We start from the raw sequence: 19,876 nt of genomic DNA, 5'->3' as shown, positions 1-19,876 counted from the left end.
TATTTATTATAACTTATTTATTATTAATTATGTAAATTAATACATAAGCCATATGAAGCATAGCAGGGTAACTCATTTATACATAGTTTGCTTTAATTCTTCACCCTTTGTTTTCCCTAGGAGTGCCACATGACTGACTTTCTCCAGGCACCCCCTAAGTATTTCGAGTTTCAAAATGTTTCATGAGTCAGTTGCCAATAAACCGATGGCTAATGCTGATGCCTATTTGCATTTAAATATTGGAGTTGTTATTTCTAGAGATACGCTGTCTATTTTCTGTGGTTTCATAACTGATCTTTCTTGGCCTCCTATTTGAATATAGAAAGAGAAAAATTAGAATAGTGAAAAAAAATGAGAATTTTTTTGGCTGATCTTATGTTGCTTTTGGGGCCTATGTGTCAAAAAGATGAATCTGGGGTTTGATATGTTTGGCCTGTGCTTAGGGCTTTCTCCCAGCTCTGCTGGCAACACGTCTTAGCCTAAGAAAGGCTATATGAAAAGAGAAAATGTACACCATGACTCTGAAGTTAGAAGATGTTTATTTGTTAGAAAGTCTTGGTTGTAAAAATGTACAACTATTAAATTAATGCAAAGACAGTCCACTGGTTATGAATAAATATGTGCGAAGTAATAGTGCATTTAAAAAACTTGTAGTGTAGAAACACAAAATGCATTTCACACGTTAGTGTCTGTAAGTAATTGGGTTAGAAATATGTGGTTGGAGTTCAGGCTCTTTCCTGTATCTAAAGAAACTTTTCTGAATGGCATGGAATGTATTCACCATGGAGAATTCATTCGAATACTTCACTTTTTGTGATAGTCTGTTATATAATAGTAAATTAGGCTCATTCTTTATCTTCAGGGGCAGAGAAGTTTTTTTGTTTTTTTTTTCAAGCTTTCTTTTCATTTCTTTCCTTGAAAGTCTTAGAGATGTTTCTTTTCTGTAGCAAATTTAAGTCTTTCTCATTCACTTTTCCCGATTTTCTGTGACATTGTCAGTACATATAGTGGAGGAACTAGGAAGAAATGGCTTTTTAAATTCAGAAATACACCGTGATACTCTTTTTCTTAAAAGAAGCGTAGTTGGCTTGTGTGTCCAGGTTTCTCTTTTGTCAAAAAGACTGGTTTATGTCTCATTAAAAATGTACCGTTTTTCAACTTGATTTAGAATTTTTCCTTTAAGTATCACAGACACTTAGTTTTGGATTTTAACCCATAATAATGAGATTGTTACTGTAATCGAACCAACATCTGGCTCATGCAGTGGCTTCCCCACCCATTGCCTCTGCCTCACCCCGGGCTCTCCCTCTGTGAGTGGGAAGATGTGTGCCCAGTGCAAACTGCAGGCTTTCGAAGCTGTTTAATGACAAATGTCCTCTCCAGGTACAGAACCTGAGCCTCGTGAGTTTCCTCAGTCACTGAGACATAGCGCACTTGCCCCATTCTGTCGGTCTTTCCCTCCATGAGCAGGGAAATTTGAAATATAAAAGCTGAAAGACTCTTCTTGAATTTTGTTTTAAAGCAGTTAATCTAAAATGATTTGGTTCGTGGGGCACCTGGGTGGCTCAGTCGGTTGTGTCTGACTTCTGCTCAGGTCGTGATCTCATGGTTCTTCAGTTTGAGCCCCCCCCCCCCCCCCCCCCATCGAGCTCCCTGCTGTCAGCGTAGAGCTGGGATCAGATCATCTGCCCCCCCCCTCTCAAAATGAATAAATAAAAAAGAAAAAAGGTTTCTGGTGCCTGGGTGGCTCAGTCAGTTAAGTGTCTGACTCTTAATTTCGGCTCAGGTCATGGGTGATCTCACAGTTCGTCGTGCTCTGCCCTGGCATTGTGGAGCCTGTTTGGGATTCTCTCCCTTTATCCCTGCCTCTCACTCTCTTGCTCTCTCCTGATGTAGCTTCTTCCTAATTTTTACCCCATTCCCTTCCCTATTACCCACTTAGAGCAGTAACCACTATTTTGTCTTCATTACTGTGGCTTTGTTTTACCTGGTTTTGAACAGTTTATCAGTGGAATCATATAGGAGTTATTCATTTGTGTCTGACTTCTTACCTTCAGCATTCTGTTCGTATGCTTCACCTGTGTTATATGTAGCAATATATCAGTTACCTTCATTGCTATATAGTATTTTGTTGTGTAAATATACTGTATATATTTTGTTGATGGGCACTTGGTTTGTTGCAGTTTGGGACTATTATGAATAAAGCTTTTATAAATATTCTTGAACATGCTTTTAGTGGATATAGTCACTAATTTCTTGTGGAATATTACTCAGGAGTATAATCTCTAGGTCCTAAAATACGTGTATGTCTCCCTTTCATAGATACAGCCAGTTTTCGGAGTACCAGTTTCCGCTGCCCCGACTTCTAATACATGTTTTAGTCCTACGTCCTTGTCAGTCATTGGTATTGTCAGTTCTTTTAAAGGTTAGCCATACTTAGTAATGTATTCTCCTACCCTGTCAATTTGCATTTCCTTTGTGAGGGTTGATATTCAACTTTTCTACCGTGTTGGCTTTTTGAGCATTATTTCAGCTCTTCAATTCTGCATAGCAGACCTCTTCGAAATGAGGTACTCCATACAACAACTGTGTTAATGGTAAGTTGAAATGAACCGAAGTTCTTAATTTTAATGAAGGCCAGTGTTTTAGTTATTTCATTTGAGATCAGTACATTCTGTGTCCATGATCTTTGCAAACCCTAAAGTCATTATGATACTCTTTCATATTGTCTTCTAAAAGCTTTATTGTTTTATTTATTTATTTATTTTTTATTTTTTTTTTTTAAATTTTTTTTTCAATGTTTAATCTATTTTTGGGACAGAGAGAGACAGAGCATGAACGGGGGAGGGGCAGAGAGAGAGAGGGAGACACAGAGTCGGAAACAGGCTCCAGGCTCTGAGCCATCAGCCCAGAGCCCGACGCGGGGCTCGAACTCACAGACCGCGAGATCGTGACCTGGCTGAAGTCGGACGCTTAACCGACTGCGCCACCCAGGCACCCCAGCTTTATTGTTTTATATTTCAAATTTGGAATCTGTAATAGCACTAAAACTGTTTTTTTTTTGTGTGTGTATGGTGTGAAATAGAGGTCAAGATTTAATTATTTCCTAAATGGATTCTAATTGGATCATCACCCTTTATTGAGAAGAGTACCCTTTTCCCGCTGATTTGCACTGGGAACTTTGTCATGAACCACGTGTAAATATACAGGACTCTTTTTCTTCTTCATTCCATCCCTAGATTAGTTTATCTTTGTACCAGTAGCATATTGTCTTAATTATAGTAGCTTCATAATGGACACTAATGTATGTACTGTAAATTCTAAGTTGTGCAGTTTTGTTCTTAATCAAAATTGTCAGACTTTTTCATGGTCTTTTGCATTTCTATATAAGTTTTATAGTCAGCTTATCACTTTTCACCAAAAAAAAAAAAAAATCTGAGATTTTGATTGGAATTGCATTGAATCAATAGATCAATTTTGGAAGATTTGATATTTTACAGTATTGACTCTTTTAATACATAAACATATCCTTCTATTTAGGTTTTCTTTCATTTGGTTTGGTGTTTTGTAGTCGTCTTTCGTGTAGTATTGGACAGAGTTGTTGCTGTTGCTAGGTTTTCAGTATTTTTATATTGTTGTGAAGGGTATTTACAATGTATTTTACCTTGGGGTGCCTGGGAGGCTCAGTCAGTTCTTGATTTCAGCTCAGATCATCGTCTCAAGGTTCGTGAGTCGAGCCCCACATTGGGCTCTGTGCTGACAGTGTGGAGCCTGCTTGGGATTCTCTCTCCTTCTCTCTGCCCCTCTCCCCCACCCCCTCAAAATAAATACATAAATTTTAAAAGGTGTATTATACCTTTATAACAATTTGATTTTTGTGCATTGACCTTGGACCTATGAGCTTGCTAAATTTACTTGTTATTTTTATTAGTTTATCTGCAGATTCCTTTGGCTTTTGTACTTAACAGCTATGTTGTCTACTGATAATGTAGTGCTAGTGTTATTTATTTTCTTTCAGTAATTATGCCGTTTTTAATTATACTGTCTAGGACCTTCACTACAATGGAAGTGGTGATAGCTAGCTTACTTGTCTCCTTCCTCATCTCAGCAGAAAAAGCACTGAATATTTCTTTAACTTTGATGTTTGCCATAGGCTTTTTTAATATGTGCTCTCTGGAAATTCCCTTTTAGTTATGGTTTGATGAGAGTCTTTATTATGAATGGTTTTGAATTATCAGAGATGCTTTTCCTGCATCTATTGAAGTAATTGTATTCTTTTTTTTTTAATTGTATTTTCTCCTTTTTTCTATTAATGTGAATTACATGGACTGGTTGTTTTTATTTTTGTTTTTGTTTTTGCTTATTTGTTTTAAACAAGATAAAAGCCTATTTTTCTCTGTGTAACAGTTCAAGCGTAAGTAATCTCGGGCTGAGGATTCAGATCTACTGTGCTGGAACCCGGGCAACATCTATCTTGTTCTGCTGTCTTTGACATGTGATTGGAAAGCATGGTTGAAGATGGTATTTCCACTGCCTACCATCACATACACATTGAAGCCATATTGATTTTCCTTTTTAGGGAAAAAGATTTTTGTGTTCTTAGAATAGATCCAACAGTCATGATATAGTATCCTTCTTATACAGTATATTCCTAGAGCCAAATTGCTAACATTTTGTTGAGAATATGTGCGTCATTAGAGAGATTGACCTCGAATGTACTCCTGATGTTCTCTGAAGTTATAGAATCAAGGTGGTTATGGTTTCATAAAATAAGTTCCAAAGTGCCTCCTTTGGGTTTTTTTTTTGGAAAAGTTATGTATACGATTGATGTGAGTTCTTTCTCAGATTCCTTGACGAATTCATAATGAAAGTCATTAGGGCCTGGAAGTTTTTGATTATCTTTTGTGTGCGTGGGAGGGGGGGGCAGGGTGGTATTATGAAAGTCTTAAAATTACAGTTAAGAATTCTTTAAAAGATAAAGTAACATTCGGTTTTTTGACTTTTCATGAGAATTCTGGTTAACTTTGTTTTTTAAGGAATTTATCCATCTTAGGTAAAATTTCCAATTCATTGTCACCAAGTAGTTCCTAATATCTTTTTTATATCTCTTTTTAATGTCTGTAGAATGTGTTAGTGATGCCTTTCATTTTTTATTTACTAATTTGTGCTTTCTTTGTTTTGTTCTTTTTTTTAAGTATATTTATTTATTTCAAGATAGAAGAAAAGAGAAAGTGAGCAGCAGGGGAGGGGCAGAGAGAGGGAGAGACAGAATCTCATGCAGGCTCCACACTGCCAGTGCAGTCTCTAACTCACATACTGTGAGGTCTTGACCTCAGCCATGATCAAGAATCTGATGCTTAATGGACTGAGCCACCCAGGCGCCCCTGCTTTGTTCTCGGTCTTTCTACAGGCATTAGTCTTGGCAAAAAATAACTTGTGTTGATTTTTCTGTTTTCTCTTATGTTAATTTCTGCTTTTATGTTTATTCTTTCTTTGGGCTTCATTTGTCTTTATATCTTCTTGAGATAGATCCTTAGATCATTGGGTTTTCAACATTCTTTTCTGTAATATATATATATTTTTTTCTAATTTACATTTATGGCTATGTACTTCTTTCTAAGAATGACTTTATCCTCAACTTTTGATATATTTTTTGCTATTCAGACAAAAGTATTACAAATCCATTGTCATTTTTTTTTCTTCAGCCAGTGAATTATTTAGACATGTTTTGCTTAATAACCCGACATTTGGGGAATTTTTAATAATCTTTTGTTATTTATATACATTTTTTAATGTTTTCTTTCTTTCTTTTTTTTTTTTTTATTTTTGAGAAAGTACAAGTGAGGGAGGCACAGAGAGAGGGAGACAGAGGATCCAAAGCAGACTGTGTGGTGACAGCAGTGAGCCCAGTTGTAGGGCTGAAAGTCAGGAACCTTGAGATCATGACCTGAGCCCAAGGTGGACACTCAACTGACTGAGCCACCTAGGCGCCACATTGTTTTTTATGTCTTAATACCTCTCTAGCCACAAAACATACTTTCAGTGATTTCAATCCTTGGAATTTGTTGTGGGGCAGAATATGGTCAGTTTTGGTAATATTCCTTGTGTACTTGAATACAATGTCTGTTTTTCAGTTGGATCTATATATGTTAATTAGTGCTCAGTTTGTAAATTGTTTAAATCATGTGTATCCCTACTGTGTTTTTGTCTGCTTATTACATAATTTACTGAAGGGGTCTTTTATAATCTCCCATTATTATGGAGATTTATCTGTTTACAATTTTAGTTTCCCGGGTTTTGTTTTATATAGTATCTGACCATGGAATTAAATACAGAATTTTTTGTGTCTTCCTGGTGTATTGACCCTTGGTCCATGTTTGTCTCCACCTGTGCATCTAGTCTTTGAATCTACTTTATCAGTATAGCTACATATGCCTCTTTCAATAAGATTTTGTATGGTTTGTCTTTCCCCAATTTTTCATGTTCTTATCTTGAAAGGGCCTTTTTCTAGTAAGCAGAATAGTTTTTTTTTTTTTTTTCTAAGCCAGATTGACCATTTTTGTCTTCTAATTGGAGAATTTAGTTTACATACATTTACCAATAATTATTGGTATTGGAGGGTTCAAATCTATACCTTTCTCTTTGTCTTCTGTTTGTCTCATCTCTTTTTCCTTTGTTTTTGTTTTTGGCTGCCTTTTGGAGTATTTATTATTATATCAATCCCTTCCTCCCCTGCTTTTTTTATACATATTTTTTGGAGAATGTTTCCCTATGATTTTTAACTCAACAGTGATGAAAGGAAAAGAAAATAAGTTTGGGATATGAAACATACTGGTCCAAGATCTATTTTCACATAATAAAAAGTAAAACTGTATACAATACTTAACTATATACCATAGAAAAGTCAGTCTCCAGTAGAAAACATTTACAGCTGGGACTTTACCATTTGTATTGAAGGAAGGGATTAGGTCTAAAGTGTTTTTACTTTTCATTCAACAGAATGTCTGAATTAATGTTCAGAAATTTGTACTTTTGGGCAGTCTCCAGAGTTTCTGAAAACTAAACAAATATAGCTTTGTGTGCAAGAAACAAAACTTGGCTAGATTAAAAAGCATTAAATTTTTTTTTGTTTGCTTGATTTCAATTGCAGTTGCAATTATTGAGATTTGCTGTGGCTTTTTTAACAAAATGTGCATATACTATTGTTAATAATTATCAGCAGCATTTTTCTCATGTAATTTTTATTTCAAGCAAAATACTTTATTGTAAAATAAGACATTCTGGTTTTTTTGTCAATTGGAAGACATGTTTAATGTTTTCAGTTTTATAATTCTTTTTAGGATAGTTATGAATATTCAATTTTTGTGTATATAGTTTTATTATACTCATTTGCTTTTCTGGTTAGAGTGCAATATATACTTGGGTATACACTCGTAAAAGAATTTTCCACTTTTGGTATCTTCAAATAGTTGTTTTCAACTATATAATTGTTCTGATTTTGAGAGTAATGTGCTCACTGTAGAAAATTTAGAAGATGCTAACAAGTATAAAGTTATTTATCTACCAACCAGTTAATATTTGGCCTATTTCTTTTTTAGAGTTTTCAGTGCTTAAGTATTAAAGTAAGATCTTCTACTTTTTATCTTTAGTTTTTAAAGTTTACTTATTTGAGAGAGAGCATGCATGCAAGGGGGAGAGGGAGAGAGAGAATCCCAAGCAGGCCCTGCGGAGCCTTACTTGAGGCTCTAACCCATGAATGGCTAGGTACGACCTGAGCCAAAATCAAGAGTCGGATGCTTAACCAACTGAGCCACACTGGTGGCTGTCTTTACCTTTATGTTTTCACTTAGCATTACAGTATTTATATTTTTTGATAGTTATATCCCTTTGAAAATAAATTTGTGATGACCACATAATTTCATAACATGAGTATACCATATACTTGTAAAAGTATCTTCCTAATTGTGGAGATCTAGACTGTTTCCTTTGTTGTTGCTATTTAATGCTCTGTGAATACACTTGTATATAAACATTTATTTTCGTCAATGATCATGTCCTTAGACTAGCTTGTAAGACACTTGATACAAGGTCAAAGGATATTAGCAATCTTGTGTGTCTTAACAATACGTGAGACCACCTTGCTTTCCAGAAATGTTCTGCTGGCTTCTGTTTCCACCCCCATGCAGTAAGTCTTGGCTCTTGACACTCTCAAGAAACTCCTGTTCCTATTTTTCTGTTAATTTGATAAGGAGAAAATAATACCTCATTTTTTTAATGTTTATTTTTGAAACAGGATGTGTGCATGCATGAATGGAGGAGGGGTAGTGAGAAAGAGGGGGACACAGGATCCGGATTTTCTACTTTTGGTATCTTCAAATAGTTGTTTTCAACTATATAATTGTTCTGATTTTGAGAGTAACGTGCTCACTGTAGAAAATTTACAAAATGCTAACGAGTATAAAGTTATCTATCTATCTATCTATCTATCTATCTATCTATCTATCTATCAGCAGAGAGCCTGATGCAGGGCTTAAACCCACCAACTTTGAGATCATGACCTGAGTCGAAGTCAGACACTCAACTGATTGGGCCACCCAGGCGCCCCAGTAATATCTCATTATAATACATTTTCTCTTAGTGAGGTTACCTTCTTTTATATTTATCTTTTCTGTGAAATATTTTTTGCCTGTATGAGGTGGAGTTTGTGTTTTTCTTATGTGTATTAAGGATAATATTGATTTATCAATGCTTGATAGATAGTTCCCCAATTCTTTAGTGTGCCTTTTTAATTTTATGATGCTGTTATGTCCTTACCAGCTTTTTACTTTGCCATATTCTGTATTGTGATCAATCGTATCCTCCTGTTTTTCAGAGTATTTTATCGTTGTGGCGCTATTTTTATATTTGACTCCTCCATGCTCCTGGATATGAAAATGAACATTTTATTACCATTCAGTTCTTTTATCTTCATCCTAGAACAGCTTTCATGTTCGCCTCTGAAAATTTCAGATACAAGGTTCTACATTATAAATCTAACTTTTTAAACTTGGCGTAGCTTTAACGTGACTGTTGCTTTTGAAGGCATGGAAAATGGTTGTGTCACCAGCTGCTTTTCTAGCCCCGTGCCACTGCTTCATTGGTTCTTTGTCCCACTGTGAGTGGCTCAGCTTTCTTTGGGCTTTGTTGCTAATGTCATGTGCCATCTTTTTAGGGTCTTCCTAAGTGTCTAGTGAGGGGCAGGAGAAGGCTATGTGACTAGGCACATTTTTCAACACAAGGTTGGGTCACGAGCTTCCAAGAGACTCCAGCTGAGCCTTGAAGGGCTTGGAGGGCAGACAAAGGTTCCCTAGGTAAACAATGTGGCCTAGGAGCTGCGGCAGGAGTGGGTCCTGGTGGAATAAATACCACAAGCTAAGATTTGGAGACATAAAATACTGAACAGGTTGAGGAACACTAAGTAAATTAGTTTCAGTTGAACATGTGAAAGAGAAAAGTGGTGAATAAGATATAGCTAAGCAGGTAGGCACAGGCTGGATTGTGGAAGCCTTGCTTGCTTTTGTATTAAACAAGAAATATGTTGCATATTGCCATTGCACCCCTATTATGTGCCAGACTTGGTTCCATGCTATGGGCATGTGGTGGTGAGCAAGCCAGATATGGTCTCTAACTTCTAGGATGTGCATGTGCACAGGGCAAGCAGTAAATACACAAATAAGCTTTCCAGACAGCATGTGACCAGAAACCATTACGACTGCTATAAAGGCAAGGAAAGAGTCGGTGACCAGGAGGAGGGGGGAAAGCTAATTTATTTCATCTAAAGGATCTCTTACGAAATGGCATTTTAGCTGAGCTCTAAAGAGTGAGTTACCTGCTGGAAGAGTGGGGTGGGGATGCCAGGTGGTGGGCAGCATGCCAGGTGGAATTGTGGTGAAGGGAAGGACACTGAGGCAGGGAAGTAATGGATACATTCAGGGAAGTGGAAAAGACTGGTGTCAGGTGCTGAGAGGGAAGGAGGCACGGTGACTCATAGGCTGGAGAGTAAGGGGCAGAGTATACAAAGCCCCCCCAGGAAACTTGGGTTTGGATATCATTCTAGGTGTAAAAGAAACAGACTGGTTAATTTTAAGGACAGTGATATACTAGATTTCATCATTTCAAAGGTGCGTATTTTTTTAACACTGTAATATTGGAATGCTTCTTATAGGTGTGATTTTTTTAAATTTTGTTTTAAATGATTGTTTATTTTTGAGAGAGACAGAGCACTACCTGACAAAGGCAGAGAGAGAGAGACACACACACAGAATCCGAAGCAGGCTTCAGGCTCTGAGCTGTCAGCACAGAGCCTGGTGCGGGGCTCGAACTCACGAACCATGAGCTTATGACCTGAGCCAAAGTCAGATGCCAACTCGACTAAGCCACCCAGGCGCCCCTAGGTGTGTGATTTTTTTTAAGGCAGTGCAACATAGTTTGACGAATTCTTTTCCCCATTAGCTAGAGGTATATAAAATAATTGTGTCCTTTTCAATGTGTGTCCTCTTTACTTACACACATTTGAGTTTACTCAGTACTCTAATTTATATACAGTAAGACCTTGGTTTGTGAGCATAATTTGTTCTGGAAACATGCTAGTAATCCAAAGCATTTGTATATCCGAATGATTTTCCCCATAAGAAATTATGGCAACTCAGATGATTCATTCCACAACCTAAAAATATTCATGTGAAAATGATTACAGTACTGTAGTATAATACAAAATAATAAAATACAAAATGTAAAGAAAAGTAAACAAATTAACCTGCACTTACCTTTGAAAACCTTCATGGCTGGTGTGAGGGAGACGAGAGAGAGGAGGGCTATTGTGTAGGATGACTTTCACTATCACTAATGGACGTTGACTGCAGTACAGTATTAATAAACTCTTGTCACATACTGAATTTAATGTAACTGGCACTAAGGCACCAGAGGAAAGAAAGAGTCTGTATCTGCAGGCAGCCTGACCAAGAATGAAGCAAAGCATTCCTAATCTTATTCTTGTGTGGAAAAGCAAAGGACTGCCTGTGGGTGCTTTGAAGTGACAAAAAATACACTACGAGTGCCAGATGTGGGCTCTTTCCAATGTTCTGAAAAGTCACTGATTTCTGCCAAACACCACGGCCTGAGACTGAACATCCAAGCATGGGAGATGATCACCCACCATCCCTCAGAGAGAGAGAGAGAAAGAGTGAGAGAAGAACCATTGACTTAGTTGTGATCATGAGACATTTGGCATCATGTACTACTCGTCTTTCAGGACACACTCAGAACAACTTACTCGCAATCCAAGGTTTTACTGTATTTCAAGTGCACATCACCCAAGGTGCTGTTTGGAAGTGGGATTAGAGGAGCATGAGAAAAGTCAGGGGGTTTCTTGCAGGATGTTGTTCAGGCCAGACATATTGGTACTCAGTCTAGAGCAGTAACAGCATGATGGAGAGAAATGAATGACTCAGGAAATCTTTTGGAAATGAACCTGGTATTGGGTTAGAACATAGTGTTGGGTTGGATGTAGGATAAGGAGAGGGAGTATTGAGGATACATTTCTGGTTCTGGATTTAGCAAGTAGGTATTTGCTGGTACTATTTGCTGACAGGGATAAAAAATAAAGCAGGTGTTTTTGTTTTTGTTTTTTTTAAAGATCACAGTTATGATTGGGGTTTATTAGAGCTGCCCATGAAATATCCATGTGGGTATATCAGACAAGCAATTGGATCAATTTAGATCTAGTGCTTAGTAGAGAAGTCTAGGCTGATGATATAAACTGGGAGTCATAAGATATAGATGGTATTTCAAGCTGTTAGAATGGATGAGGCCATCAAGAGAGAGCATAGAACAAGAAGAAAAGAGCATTCAGGACTAAGCCCTGAGAAACACCAACATTTAGGAGTAAGGTAAAAGACAGAGATTGTGTGGGAGTGGCCTCAGGATTAATAGGAAACCCGGGAGCATGTAGGACCATGGAATCCAAGGGAAGAAGGAGAGTACTTGAAGAAGACAGTAGTCACCTGTATTAAATGCCACTGAGCGATCTGTGAAGGTACCAGTCAAGAAGAATCCTTTGGATTTTACAAAATGGGGAGCTTATCAACAGCCATTTCAGTGGATTAGTGTAAATGAGAGCTACCTAAGAATGTATGAGAACTAATGGAGTAGATAGACACAGCATGTGTAGAAAGGTCTGGAACCTTGACTATTAAAAAGACCAAAAAATATGATTGTAGCTAAAGGGCTTATGTGCAAGGAGGCTCTTGGTTACTTTTAAGACGATAACTGGAAATGTTTGGTCATGATGGAATGACCCAATAGAGAGGGAAAGAGGGAAGGAATAGAAGATAGAGGGGCAGAGGGGCAGCTAGAAAAGCATATGTCTTGAGAAGCCAACTGTGGATGAACTCCAGAGGGCATGTGTCAAGGGCCTTTATGCTGTTTTCCATGGAGAAAAACTGAAGAGGTTTAAGCAGAGGATTGTTTGATTGGACTGTTCCAATAGGTTAATTATTCTCTTATTATGGAGGATGGATTTGGAGAGGCTGAAAGCACAAAATCCATTAGAATGCCACTGTGGGAATTGAGGTTAGAGGCAGGGAACCTCTGGATAAAGTTGAGAGGAGTAGAGAGCATGGAGATAGAACCAAGAGAGAAAATCAGAAGAGTGTGATGATTGGATGTGGGGAGGTAATTGAGGATGAGTCCCATGTTTTTGGACTGGGATGATGTTCGTGATTTTAGGGTGGTTTTCCTGGTGTCTTTAACTGTGCATGGTGAATATCCATTGTCCACATAATGAGTGATTAAAATCAGAACACAATTTTGGTTTACTTTCTCTGGAACTTCTAGCTGTTTCCAGAAATCAAATGGGAGGCCGCTCTGGGTAATTTTTAAAGCATAATTTAAGTAAATCTTTTTTCAAGTAGTGGGTTTCAAGGGAAGGAAGAAAATGATCTCTCATGGGCTAGTCTCGTTTTCTAGAATTTATGTACTAGAAAGTTGAATTGAATTATAATTTGCTACTTCTGTCATTTCTTACTGCTTAATTTAGGCTACTAGCTTTCAGGACATACTTGTGACCATCAAGTCCCCATGTTTTTGCCCGCCCTTTGCTGTCGAACAATGGCATGGTAGTCACTCTGCACAAGGGCATCGATTTGCTGCTTTCTGGCTCATCCCCATTTCCTAGAACAAAGTTATTTTCCATAACACGTAAGGCCCATATTCTTCAGCCTTGTCAAAGCTGCCAGACCTCAGTGGACCTTTTTTTATAAGGCTCTTTCCATATCCTATTGTATTGTCTGGACCATATCCAAATCCAGTTTTTAATTTCCTATTGGCTAAATTTTATTTTTTTCTTTAGGCCTTGCACCCCTCTCCTGTTTAATCCTGGCTTCTCTCCTCTGCTGTGAGAGAGACCTTAATCTCTTTTGGGCCAGCAGCCATGCCATTTTAAAATTCCTTTGGGCAGCTATTCAGCTGGTTTAACATTGTTCAATCCTACTTCTTGGCTGGGATTTACTGTCTCCTGGTCGGCTTCTGTTCCTCTCAGTAAGAAGTATGAAGTCTGCATTTCCCCTGAAGCAGGAACCCTCCATCCTTTCCAGTGTGAGCGCCACCCCCCACCCCCAAATCTTTGGGCTTTATTTTCCTAAGATTCTGGCACCAAATATTTAACCACTTGCAGTTGGTCAGGAAGCCCTGGACTGAAATGGTGTGTCATTTCTTTTTACAAAGAAATTGAGAGAGCAGCAATGCTAGACATGGCCATGGGATTTCCTGTGGCTGGAACAACTTAGGTGCTTGATGGGCCTTCTTTGCAAGGGTTCCCAGAAAAATCACCTCTTTAGGACCTACAGTACCTTGGATATTTAGGTTTCAAGTATGATGGTAATTGGTGTTCAGGCCTTGTTGAAGGGCAAGAGGAGAGGATACTGGGTCAGTGAGGGCCAAGTTAAAAAGTGTGTGTCCTGACTTCCATCTTTGTAGTGAAAAAACTCCAGTATGCTTGTTGGACTCACAGTTTGGTTCTGTTTGTCCTCTTGTCCTGGCCTTTTATAGCCATCACCGTGATGGGACGCAAGAGGCTCTGATGAGTAGAACCACACAAGAGGCTGTGGTGAGTAGAGCCACAAAAGTAGATTCAGAAGGTTGTTCCTACACTAGACTCTGTTCCTTTGCCAGCTCTGACTGGGTAACTTTGAGGCAAGCTACTTTGCCTCCCTAGGCCTCAGCTTTCTAGTTCTTTAAATGAAGGGGTTGAACTGAATAATCTTCAAAGTCCCTTCAAGTTGAGATGAACCCCATCATTCATATACAAAAGGTTTGATGACAGGAAGCCTTTTTCTTCTCAACCATGCAGTTGTGGAGATTTTCCAGTGAATGATCAGAACTGGGACCTGTTTCTGTCATCTGTCTCTCTAGAGTGTCCTGGCAGCAAAAGGAGGCTCATTAGTGAGCTCTTTCTTCCAACAGGTAGTTGTGTCTTACTCAGAATAAAGAAAGAGAAAAATCAATAAAACAGAGATAGGACATGTTAAGAAAGAAGAAGCAGCACAACAAGCTGACAACTGTGTTTGAGAGAAAGAAAACCAAATCATTTCATTGACAAAATATCCACAAATACTCCTTTCTCCCCACACCCATACTTGGAGGGATATAGTACAGAAAGTCTAATGGAATCCTTGAGGTTTTATTAGGAATTTCATTGTTGAAGTCTGAATGTAGTTGTAATTTTCTGGTGGGTAAATAAGGTTTACCTTTTAGAAAATCATGCCTCTTTTCCGTTATTTGACCTTATTTCATAGTTCACTTTACCTAAGTGGGAAGGTGACACCATTTATACCTTTATTTGGGAATTTGAGGAATATGGTTCGAGTTCTGCTCTTACATATAAAATCCCCGATAATATTTAGTAGGTTTTGAAAAACTTTGGTCTTTTGATAAAATGTACCAAGTAAAAAGCATATGGACAAGGAAAATGGATCTACCAAATGGGTCAGAGGTTAAGATCTTCACAGTGTGGGCCTGTCCAGTCATTGACAGTATTGCTACTTGAAAAACAAGCCACTGGTAGTTCCAGTCATCCAGAATGATGCTCTTTTTCTCTTTCTGGCATTTATATTAATGTTGTTATTAGAGGATTCATGTCAGCGATTTACTCTCCTTGGTCTGTGTCATTCTTCCATGAATCCATATCCATAATATTTATATCTGCCTTGCTCTGTAAAATATTAATAGCAAAAACTCTCACAAGAAATTAACAGTTCTTACAGGGGGCATAACTAATTCATCAGGGTTGCCAGTCAAGAGGTTTCCGGACGTCATTTCTTTGTCACTACTCTGGTAGACAGTATGAGTGGTGATAATGCCATGTATGGCTTTTCCAGATGTCTAAGCAAAATTGGTTTCAGTAATTTAATAGAATGGCCATTCATTAAGCAAAGAGAAAACCTGTCTTAGTAGCATCTTTCAAAATTGAGTTTCATATTCAAAAATCAACAAAACAAGACGGCTTTCACTTGTCCATTTCATGAAACTTGCATCTTGGTAGGGCTTTTCTTCTAACATATTTTTATTTTTATAGAGTTGATCTTAATTATAGCCATTCCTGTTCACAGACAGGGCTAACAATGGAAAAATATCTCAGCGCTCACATCATCAAAGAGAGTTCTAATGAAATAATGTTGTTTTATACAGGTCATCAGAGAAGTAAAACAAATGTTGTCCTCTTATTAAGCTATTACCTCACCTCTTTGTTGAAAACATGAAACTGTGGAGAGTTAGAGTGTATCATTTTCATAAAATATTAGTTGCTGAAGAGCTCGTCTCTAGCAGGCATTCCACGTTATTTTTTCCTATTCATTCAAATCCAAAATATTGCTCATCTAAACTTTCTGTGTGTTAATCACTGGTACATTAAGTCTGAGACTGCAAGGCGCCCAGTAATTCACAACCATCTCAGGACTTGTTCACCTTAAGGTCACTTATTCAGTTCCTGAGCTGGTGGTCATTAACACGAAGTCATCATCTCCTGTAACTGCACAGGATTAGTAAAAAGGAAAGCAAGAGATTTTACTTCAAGAATCTGGACTGAAAAGCCACCAGATTTTTAGGCACTGGTTTTCTTTCCTCCCTCTTTACTATCTACAGTCTCATTGAAGTAGAGCACTAGGTTGTTGGTGAGAGCCTGTCGAAGGTTCTCCACGCCAAAAAGTGGCCCTGATCGGTGCAGCAATTGCACGAAATGCTCTGGGAGCAGAGAGGAGGGACCATGGAGTCTACTGTGTGGGAGGTGTCCCTTGGGGTGATTCCTGATCACCCTGGAGGAGTTTCTGACCAAAGCGGATAATGGGGAGACTTTCTAGTAGAGGCGGGGCACGGGGGGGGGGGGGTCCCATGTCACTGAGAAATGAAAGACCACGGGGTTTCAAGAAACTCTGGTATGCTGAGAGGGCTGGAGCATAAATTGGGAAGGAAGTGTTGGGCTAAGAACTCTGGCCAGATATTTAGCCAGGAGCCCAAGGAGGAAGGGTCCTCTGTACTCAGTCATAGAGAGTGGTTGGTGTCCTCTAGCTAAGAAGAGATAACTGACTATTCTGAGCAAGGGAGTCTCACTGACAGGTTTGCAGTTGTGGAGAATGGATGAGAGGGAGGGCAAAGCTGGGGATAAGAAGTATGGGGAGGATAGATAAGAGGGTATGATAGGGGAGGGACAGGGCTGAGGAGAGAGGGAGGCATGCCCCTAAGATTTCTGGCTGGGGTGACTGGTTGGAGTCTCTGATAAAGAGAATGTAGGAGAACTGACGATGAGGAGAAGGGTGATAATAAGTTCATTTATCATGAAAATGTCCCGTAGTATCAAATAAATGGTTTTCAAAGGACAGAGGTCAACCTTTGAGAAAGACTGGGGAATCACCAGTATATAATTGGTAACGTGAAGGATTTCTGAGTTTCTTTCCAGCCCTTAAGTTCTGTGGCTCAGCAAATAATGTCTTAGGCAAATAACATTTCTGTAAGTCTAAAATTAACAGTGATCTGTGTTAAGTAATTTGATGATACTGTGTAGTTACTCTTACTGTTGTGATCAGTAAATAAATTGTAGCCTTATGCTGACATTGGAAAGCCATCAGAACAGACTTACTGCATATCATCTTTGTATTAGATGTTGCAGGAGAGATTCATTTTTTTAGATGTGAAATAACGTCATTGAGTTTTTGGTTTAAGTTGAAGTAAGAGATGGAGGTAAAAAAACAAGGATAGACATCAGAGAGATTTGTCAGTAAGCTCAGGAAGTGTGGCTTAGGAGGAATACAGTGAATTTGGTTTTAGGCTTGATGAGTTTGAGATTATACCAGAAGATGAAATGGGAATGATTAAGAATAGGAAAGATCTTCTGGCTAGAGATGAAGCTTTGGAATTCCTTCCAGGGACGATGGTAATTGAAGTCCAGATTGTCTGGAAAGGGTGGAACAAAGCAACACTGAGGAAGCAGCAGGTCCTAGGGAGGCCCAAGCCCTGGCAGACCCACCTTCAGGCTGCAAAAGGGTAAAGTCCAGCCAAAGCAGTTAAAAGTCAAACAAGAATTGGAGCATCCAGGTGGCTCAGTCAGTTAAGCATCCAACTTCGTTCAGATCATGATCTCGCAGTTCATGAGTTCGAGCTCTGTGTCAGACTCTGTGCTGACAGCTCAGAGCCTGGAGCCTGCTTCGGCTTCTGTGTCTCCCTCTCTTTCTGCACTTCTCCCATGCATTCTCTGTCTCTCTCTCAAAAATAAACATTAAAAAATTTTAAAAGTCAAACAAGAATAATATTTCACTGTGGGATATGAAAGAGAGAGTTGAAGGTGGCAGCTGGCCAGCCTTGGAGGTCAAGGATGATGGTGATGACCGACTGGAAAATGACCATCAACTTTACTGACAGGTCAGCCTTTGGTGGCCTTTCTCAGAGGAGCTTTTTTGAATAAAGAGGGAGAAAGCGAGTTTGTAGGTCATGAAGGAAGAGGAAGAGAAATAATAGTGATAATAATGATTGGCCTATATTTTATGCTTCCCGTCACATGCCAGGCAATGTTATAAGCACTTTATACATGTTATTTTGTTGAGTCCTCACAGTAATTTTAGGACTATACCAATATCACTGGTAGTAGTATGGTTACCACTTGTTTTTACTGATGAGATAGGTGAGGAGCAAAGGCAGTGCGTGTAGATAGTTCTTTTGAGACATTTTGCAGCAATAGAATGAATGGAAAAGCACAGTAGGTGACATCATCGATAAGTTAATGCTTTTCCAAGAGCTTTTAATATGTTTTTCTTTAATTTTAACATTTTTTAATGTTTGTTTATTTTTGAGAGAGAGAGAGAGAGAGAGAACGAGCATAGTGGGGGAGGGGCAGAGAGAGACAGAGACAGAATCCGAAGCATGCTCCAGGGCTCTGAGCTGTCAGCCCAGAGCCTGATACGGGGCTTGAACCCACAAGCTGTGAGATCATGACCTGAGCCGAAGTCAGACGCTCAACCAAGTGAGCCACCCAGGCGCCCCTGAAATTTTAACATTTTTGAAGTCAGTGAGGGTAGAAGTAACTTAGGATGCTTCAGGTAGGACTAGAGGGAGGAGAGACTGGTAAGGAGGGGAGAAAGAGCTTTGGCCTTGAAAGGAGAAGGGGACAGCTTTGTTTTTGTAGAGAAAATTAAGAAAAGTGGGTAGTCACTTATTTTTTACAATTCAAAAGTGATACAGTCTCTGAACTTACTCTTGATTATGTTAGAAAATGAGGGAAGGAGGTGAGACAGCCACCAAATAATTATTGCATTCATCTCTTTCTTCTAGAACATTTCTTGACTCAGAGTTAACAAATTTAGAAAGAGCAGGGGTGCCTGGCTGGCTCATGGGAAAAATTGCTCAACTCTTGATCTCAGGGTCGTGAATTCAAGCCCCATGTTGGGTGCAGAGATTACTTAAATTAAAACTTTAAAGAAAAGTGAAGAAGAGGAAAGTTCAGTGTTTTTAACTCCTCCAAACTAAATTCTGTCAAGGGCTGCGTATCATTTTTTTTAACCATTTGCCATCTTCCCATGTATTTGGATGCAGTAATTGCATTTTCTTAATTGTTTCTCCAAAAGCCTATATTTGGGGACCATGTAATCCAGAGGCAGAAAGGACAGAACCCAACAGATGGAAATGTGGAGTGTGGCTGTAACAAGGAGAAGGGGGATGAGAACAAAAGGGAGAAGTAAATTAGTCACTGTAACGATAAAAAAGTGTATCTCAAAGTCTGTTTATAAGTTTATAATTGAGACATCACTTTTATGAGAACATTTTTATTGGGGAAAAAAGGATCAGGACCACTACCATCATGTTTATAGAGAACACAGTGAATTTACAAGTCGGCCACTGCTAGTTAGTTGGAGCAGATTGATGCTTAGGACCTTAAGTGACTCTAACTTGGTGACAGCAGATATTCTCTTGTGAATAAGTCAAGACTGGCTGGTTATGCTGCTGAACTCATCAGATTCTCTGTCTTCCTCCCCCTCCTCCCACTCCTTTTCTCCTCCCTTCCTGGGAATGCTGTTGAGACTTGACCAAGGTCATCTGTAGGGTTGAGTGAGAAACAGCCAGACAGGTCAGGGCTTCTGTCGGCCCCACCTCCTCAGATAGAACTGTGAGCATGGGCCATGATCCAAAAAGGGGACCACACTTTCACGTATTTCCCTTGTAGGGGAGTATACTGTCCTTGGAAATAAAGGGTAGAAAACATGTAGAAAATATGACCATGGCAATTACAGCAGTCATTTCCGTTTGAAAACATTTCCTGAGGCAAAGTAAATGTTTTCTCACAGAGCCCAACATTTGT

General features: G+C 38.8%; 1 protein-coding gene across 13 annotated transcripts in view; it reads left to right on the top strand.

The window, feature by feature from the left end:
- Positions 1-19,876, top strand: part of LTBP1 (latent transforming growth factor beta binding protein 1) — a 403,075-nt gene that overhangs the window by 334,114 nt on the left and 49,085 nt on the right. The window lies entirely within an intron of this gene.

The sequence above is a fragment of the Prionailurus bengalensis genome, chromosome A3, assembly GCF_016509475.1.
Source record: "Prionailurus bengalensis isolate Pbe53 chromosome A3, Fcat_Pben_1.1_paternal_pri, whole genome shotgun sequence".
NCBI lineage: Eukaryota > Metazoa > Chordata > Mammalia > Carnivora > Felidae > Prionailurus > Prionailurus bengalensis.
This window is presented reverse-complemented; position numbering and strand designations above follow the sequence as displayed.